The 8,033-nt window shown below is 48.9% G+C and overlaps 1 protein-coding gene across 1 annotated transcript in view; it reads right to left on the reverse strand.

The window, feature by feature from the left end:
• Window positions 1-2,710, reverse strand: part of LOC125959153 (junctophilin-4) — a 15,757-nt gene extending 13,047 nt beyond the window's left edge. Inside the window, exon 1 of the mRNA XM_049691962.1 lies at window positions 2,499-2,710. The gene's annotated coding sequence lies outside the window, so the exon portion shown is untranslated. The remainder of the gene's footprint in view (window positions 1-2,498) is intronic.
• Between the last annotated feature and the right edge of the window lie 5,323 nt (window positions 2,711-8,033).

The raw sequence follows: 8,033 nt of genomic DNA on the forward strand, positions 1-8,033 counted from the left end.
CGACAACGACGATGTTCTCATTTTCACTTTGTTGTTTTAAACCCCCCCCCACCCCACAAACACACACACACGCTATGATGGCGATCTGTGGTCATTGTTGAGTTCGATGTTTTCCGCTGACCTTTCGGCGCGACATCACGTTGTTGGTCCGTAATGCCGAATTGCGAGTTATTGGCTAGTACTAAGGATGCGTAGTACCTTCCTGGTACTTTATCTATCACCGTTTTCTCATTCTTTCTCTTCCTAGCTTTCTCGCTCTCGCTTCTTTTTCCTTCCGCTCCCGCAACCCTTCTCGCTTGGACCACATGGACCACTACGGAACCTAACATCGTATTATTTTACTTTCCAGTACGCCGCTATTTATCATTTACTCCTTCCATTTCTAGTCGAGTTCCTGCTTCTTCCGCTTCCGGGCGAGCACGATTGGAGCGAGAGCATAACAGTCCCCAGCGGACACATTGTGTGCCCGGTGGAAACCAACTTCGTGCAGCTGGATGAGGTTAATGGTACTCCAGGGAAAAGCACAACCCGAAAGGACGTCACTGGCCCTGAGCCACACGCAACCACCGGGGAGCCGTCACGCACTCACGGCACGGCACGGTACGTGGAATGACGTGCGCTGGCTAATATAACTGGGAAATCCACATCTGGACAGCCACTGCCCGGATCGCATGGCTTCGGTCACCGTTTTGGGTCACTGTATAGGTGTGTCTGTGATGGTCGCATACTTGCACGACCATCCTCCGTCCCCTCTCCGGTGCCTTTTTGGACTGGAGATTTGCATATGCATGATGACGAAGCCACCAGTACGAATGAGTACCTCCTTTCCTTCCGTCATTCTACGAAGCAGATTCCCTCAAACACTCGAACACGCCAGGACACAGCGCGGTAAACGCAGGACAAATTAATGACGGGATATGGAAACCGGACGACGACCATCAGTGTGCAGTGGAAGCGCCTGGTCGAAATCGATATCGAGGGTCTTCAAGTTCAGTTGTCGCAACGTCCCAACGATTGCCATCAACGGTACTACTGATTGCTCCCTGCTCCTTGAGTATGGTACACTCGGGAACTTTTTAGGAACTTTGTGCGAAAGAGCGATCAATACGCATCTTCTCCAGTTAGTTACTAACTACGGGCGCTCAAGGTTATCTTCTGGTATGACAAACTACTACCGGTTGGCCGGCAGGCCCCCTTTTTGGGAATCTGACAGTTCCGCCATTGTGTTGCACCATCTGTCATCTGCAACAACTTGCAGCGAACTCTACGGTTACTAACATTATCACGGCACGGACAGGACAACACACCGGGATATCCGCACTTCCTTCGCACTCACAGTACAGTTCATACTCTTTGTGTCATTTGCTCTTTTTCTCTCTCCGTCTTTTCCCCTCTCTCTCACTCTTTTTTTATCTCTGTCTTTCTCTCTCTTATCTCTTCTCTTTCTCTTTTTTTAGGCAAATGATTGATGCGCTCATGTGTCCACTGAGTAGTCGCAGTAGAAGGTACAGATGATTCAGCGAACGTCCGTCAGCTGGACGACCTACCAAAAAGACCAGAGAACACCTCATGCTACGGGAGAGACTAACTTGGCAGGACGAGGACGGATTGAACTAAAATCGTTTAACGATAGCTAGCACACATACACGCACATACTCATTCGCACACTTACACTACACAGGGCAACAATGAAGCAAAATTGCAGCTTTTCTCTCGCTGGTGTGTATCTGAAGGGTATACGGTTGGGGGGATGGGCAAGGTTTACGTCAAAGTAACGCAATGTGTGTTTCACAAATAGCCTCTTTCAGGCTCACCAACGAGGAGGAGGTAGAGGAGGAGGGAAGGAGAAGGAGGAGAAGTTGTCGCATGTGGCCTCGCTAACCATTTGCTGACCATTGATCACGTACCAACACACACACTGAGCATCGCATTCCTTAGCAAGGACTGATATGTTACTTTCCGGGGAGGAACTTGACTCAGGCTGACAATGAACTACTATTATGTAGTATACATATGCGTGCCTGGGTGTGTGTGTGTGTGTGTGCGCCAGTGTGTGTGATTAAGTAGAGGTAACAGCACCAGTAAGCGAGTAGATGAAGCATCCAGGGGAAAAAAACGGAAAAGTAGTCACTCTGGGCACCCCCACCCCACCGGGGGCCATTCGTTCTATCTATAACTTGCAAACACTAGCACATCGGAGCCGCAGCGATAGACAATCGCAAACATACGTGGTGTCTGCTGTAGTGCAGCACATTCTGTGCGAACTTTAGAAAACCGGACGCTAAAACACCTGGGGCTTAATGCGTAGAACCACCATCGAAACATTGGGCCGGAAAAGGGTTTTTCCGAGAGATATTTTCTCAACCGCACTCCCTTGCCCGTCACCCGGGTTGCTTTGCCCCTTTGCCACACACCGTCCAGTGCACGTCGTCGTCGTCGTCGTCGTCGTTATCCTTGACGTTTCTCTATTGAAATCTGGTGTTCTCTTCAAAACTCACATTCACTTCAAGCACGCACGCACGCACGCTGCCACTCTTTTGCTGCTGCTGCTGCTGCCTTCACTACTTTCGCTGGCTGGCTTTTTTTCTTTCTTTTCGTTTTCGTTTAACTGTTTTAACTCGTCACACGGGACGTCGGTTTCGAAGACGACGACGAGCGCTACTAGCTCGGGCCGAAGTTTTCCCTCTTGTGTGAGATCGACGACACTGATGGACGACAACGACAACGACGACGACGACGACGACGACGAGGACGGTGGTGGCGGACACATCCCGAGGACTCACATTCACTTCTCCTGCTCCGCTTCTGCTCATTCACAACCCAAAAAGACACAAGACACACACACACAAACACACAGACTCACACAGGCAGGACAAATACTAATGAACGGATCAGCAGTAAAAAAACCATCGAGCGAGGGATTCTCTTCTGGTCATTAATTTAAAGGTAGCCGCAGCGGCCGGACTGTGACACAGACTGGGGGAGGCCGAGTGTAGTGTATGTGTATGTTGAGGATGACCGTCACCTGCCAGCTGCTTCTGCTACTACTACTGCTGCTGCCAGACACACAGCAGAGCACCACACACGTAGTGAAACGAGGAGGCACGGCCGTCGCACGGACGACGAGCAACGCAAACTCGGATCTACCCCTGCTCGGTATGTGTCCTGCTGCTGGGTTGTGCGTGGAAACAATAGGAAGAGCGGATGTCGTCGTCGTCGTCGTCGTCGTTCCCTATTCCTTCTAGCGGCAATCGACAACCACGAAGAAGAAGAGAGGGCGCGTTAGGCCGCGGGAAATCCAATACCCCCCCTTTGCTGCTGCTGCTCTCTATACCCCGCTCTCATCTCCGCGTTTGGTGCGCGAATCGAGAAAAGCGCTCTCGAGTTTCCCGAGAAAGAAAAGCATTGCGAGAATACTAAGAAATCCGAGAGAGCGAGAGAGAGTTTTGGCGGAGAAAGAGAGAGAGAAAAGCAGAGAGAGAGAGAGCCAAAGACGACCCCGAGAGAGCGAGCACTATTGGGAAATTCCTTGGGAAAATTCTTCGCAACACATCGCATTGTCCTACGGTGGGAGTGATAGGGAGAGCGGCTGACTTGTGGTCTCTATTGGCCGTACCGTGTTCTGGCGGGATGACTAAATGCGAGAGCAAAATGCCCGGCAGCGGAGAGCGGCCAAGATGAGAGGAAAATTCTCGGCCCATGGCTACTTAGTAGTAGTGCGAGTGGCAGGTTTTTCCCTCCCAAGAGTTGTGTCACATTCCTCCACGAGTGCTTGAGAATGAGAGAGAAAGAAAGTGCGTGGAAGAGTGAGAAAAGGAGAAAGATAGACAGAGATAGGGAGCGAAAGAGAAGGAAACAGAGAGAAAGAGACCGAAACAAGACAAGGAAAAGAGAGAGAGAGAGAGTGAAAGAGAGACATGCGGGATCGGGAAATGGAAAATCATATTTCACCATATGTTGTGCTTGCGGGTGGGCACTACTGTAGTGGAAGGGTAGCGCTGATGCACTCGTATCGGGTGGCGGTTATAAACAGACACCGCACAACCCTTCGGCTTCCTCCCCCCGCATCCTCCTTCTTCGCTGGAGGAGCTGTTGACGGAAAGACAATAAAGAATTAATCAACACATTTTGCGGTGGAACACGATTCTCTCGCTCGGGCGAACATCTGGAACCAACGAGCCTCTTGGGGCGGACCAGCCCTTTAAAGGATATGCGGTGTCCCATTATGGGGACCCTTGGATACTAATAAACCGTGCGCGAGTACCAAGCGTGTAATGTATTGCACCCTGGTGATGGTCCATGCGTTTTCGCACGTAGCATACACCTCATGGCCAATAATGTGTCATGCCTTATTCAAACTGAAATTATTGTAAGCAGGCGGAGACAATCACATGATTATTTTCCCTATTTATTCAATCACTTGTTGTGCATAGTAGATCGGAAGCGGTGCGACCCTGGCGATATTTGGCTTTGAACATTTGAATCTCGAATACAAGAACATAGTAGCTCGCAGTATTTTTGTGATGGCTACTATGATGATTGCTACTGGTATTTTTATAATGGCTACTACTATGAGTATATGAGATGAAAATAGAGCATTTGTAAATAAATTAAATGATTTTCGTCACGATTTCTAATCAGCACTCATGTGATCCATAAGGGCCATATTTTATTTCAACGAACTAGTGTCGCATTAACTGCAGCAGTTTGTTGTATGCTTTTTCTCCATAAAATTGAACCCGATGGCTCTAGGTGTGTGCTTGTCGGGATTTGTCCGGACTGTTTGCAATTCCGCGAACCAAACTGAATTCATCTACCTTCCGCGAAGTGAGACAACCATCTCGTCGGTTTTGCATCCAAAAGCGGCGTTCAACACACATGAGGTTTGACTCACTAGCCCCGAGTTCGAAGCCACCACTGAGTCACTGGTGGCAGCAGCAGCAGCAGCAAACCGACCGACGGCGTTTACCGACTTAAATGGGATATTTTACGCTTGTTTCCGGTCGCGTGGTTGTGGGGGCCACTGGTGGGGTTGTGAATGGGACGCGTGATGCCACCTCCGCAATCCATTTCGCCCACCCCCTTCCAAAGGCACGGTGACGTACTTGGCCTGCGGCATATAAATACATGCCCGGTTGTTGGTCATCATCCCATCTCCTCGAGGGAGAGAGAGAAAGAGAGAAAGAGAGACAGAGTGCGAGGTATAGCAAGGTGAGTAATGGTTACAATTTGCGTTTGTTGCGTGCAGCACAAGGGACGGGCGGGTAGGGAGGATGAGGGGTTTTAGATTGTTGGCTCTACACCGGTCAACCAAGCCAAAAAAGAAAAGAGCAAATCCAACAACACCAAACAGTCCCATAATGAGACGCACCCGTAAACATAAGACATAACAGCCAAAGAGGTTGGCCAACGACGGAATAAGAACGCACCACGCTAACACCACCGCCGCCATCAGTCGTCTAAGCAGCCATTTCGAAACATTCAACCCTCCGAAATCATCGGTGGTTTGGCCGCGCCCGAATAATAATGCAGCGCAGTGATCTTTGCCGTGGCGTACACCGAAAGAGCAAAATTTGATCGTAATAATATGCGCGGTGGAAAATGGTACGAAATCGGATACAAGGCAGCCGGTTCCGCGCTACCCTCGCTCTCTCTCTCTCTCTCCCTCCCAGAAACCATCCTCGGTTGATCCTGTTCTCGGTTGATCCGCACGCCGAACCGCCCCACTCGGTGAGTGAGTAAATTTAGACAAGTCCGCTTCCTTGGGAATGCGCGGTTTATTTGTTACGCTCGGTATGGCATTTCGTGTCGCTTCGTTTTTTTGAGGCTCGACCTGCAATGGCGTCGACGACGACGACGACGACGAGGACGCTCGTCGAGGCAACCCCGCTCTTGAATGTGGGTGGAGTAGTGGGTTTTTGGTGCGTGTCTTACTAAGCTAATGTTGCGAGGCGCCCATCGGCGCTGAAAGCATGTTCACTTAGACCAGATACGAGACGCTAGCGCCGCGTAAAATATGTGTGTGTGTGTGTGTTTGAGTGTGTGGTATGCAAACGGTGGCGCTAAAGGACGCTGAAGCGGTATCCAACTCCATTCGCCGAACGACGGAGAATCGCCATCAGAGGATGAGCTGCCAGTAACAGCTGTTTATGTTGGATCGCCATGTTTCTCCAAAAAGGTGACAAGTAGTAGACAAGACATACTAAAGGCACCTCCCCCCCACACACATACAAGCACACGTCCCCGGGGCACCTGGCAGTGGTCTATCATGGATGCGTGCGTGCGGTGTGAGTGGGATTTGTGCGTGAGTTACGCTTTGTTTACCTCACAATCGTATGACAAATGTCAAACAGAGCGTCGCATAACGCGTCGTTACCAACGCAGTAGGCATCGGCGTTCCAGCAATCGGTTCTGCTTTCTTCAGCGCGATCCCGATTGGCCGCATAGGCTCCCTCCTTTTTACGCCCTTCAGCGAACATCCCAGTAATGGCCTTTTCCCTTTGCACACGTGTTGCGACACAGGTGCGGCATACCAGACGTGGGGGGGGGGGGGGAACCTGCAGGCAGCGGTGATGGACACTGCCCCTCTGCTGGTGCTGATGCTTGATGAGAAGATGAGAGAACGCACTCTGTGGCCGCCGCTGCTGCTGCCCTGCGCGCGTTGCAACATAACTTCTCGCGCCAGTTTGAGGAATGTACGGCCGTACCGTGCGTGTGAGAAGAAACGCGTGAGGCCGGGTGCGGGTTGGTCGATGTTTGCATTTCTACGCTTCTCGTCACCACCATCTCCGTTCGGTCGGCTGCGGTCTTGATCCGAGCTCGAGCTGATGTTTTACAGTGGCGAGCAGAAATGATGCCCCAGGCTATGCATTAACTCTCGATGTTTCCAACCGGAACCACGCGGATTCTGCGATCAGCAGGAAAGTAATTTGCCGATAAAATGTACAGGAAGTGCATTAAATAGCATTAAAAAATTACCTTCTTCTGTTAAATAAAATTAGCTAATAAGAAGGAATTGCAATATTAATAGGATGCAATATTAATGATTTTTTAAGCGTTACGAAGACCCGTTTAAGAGTATTTTGTAAAGTATCGGGATCAATAAAATAAAAATGGGAAAAATATAAATTTTAAAAAAATTAGGTTTATTGATTTTTGAAAACACCGCGTAAACCGCGACATCTTTAAAACCTTATCAAACGTTGAAAAAATTGATTACTAACAAAAACTCAACGAGGCTGAACGTGAAAAAAACATCTACTAAACTAAATGTAATCAAAAATTATTTAGGTCTCTGATAATGCTGCACAACGGACTACAATTGGAAACCGCAAAAAGTGCCTTTTTTTAAAGTTTCCCTTTTTTTGACACGTTTCCCTGAAATAAATGCTATGGCTGTATTTTTGTTTGGTTAATATTGCTCTAATTTGCGACCAAATGATCTTGGAAAATTCTAGTTTAACATAACAAACAGATAAAAAATGAAACGTATATAGTTTCGTCATAAAAAAACTAAACAATCCCTAAACTACCTTCTTATGCTACGCTACTGGCGCGCATTCCTGTTTTATGGTACCACCCGCCTGTCGCGTGTCTCATTAATGGTGCGCCCCTCCAACACTTTTCATCAAACATGTTCATAACGCCATGGGTGCTGGGAAAGACGGTGGTAGGGTGATGGTTCTAATGGTTTTTCAATGTGTCACGCACCGGACAAGTTTATTCGGGTACGCTAAGAATAAGATCATAAATCACTCTACAGTGGAACAGTTCAAAGCAAAACCTCGATCGAACCCGATTCAAGCAGCTGTTTTGTGGCATCGATAAGAGATGTCCCTGGCATACTGGACGACTTTTGCCAAAAATACCGAGAGGGTTTACTGTAGCAGCTGCAACCGGTTGGAATAATGGACAGATCCCCAATGCCGGTTGCCCAACGTTCCGACTTCACTATTCGAATTCGAATTGACGCCTTCCACAATCAGCAATCTGCGCCATTACCATCACGCTTCGCATGAACTGTCCTGTGTGGT

Source organism: Anopheles darlingi, chromosome 2 (genome assembly GCF_943734745.1).
Source record: "Anopheles darlingi chromosome 2, idAnoDarlMG_H_01, whole genome shotgun sequence".
NCBI classification, from domain to species: Eukaryota; Metazoa; Arthropoda; class Insecta; order Diptera; family Culicidae; genus Anopheles; species Anopheles darlingi.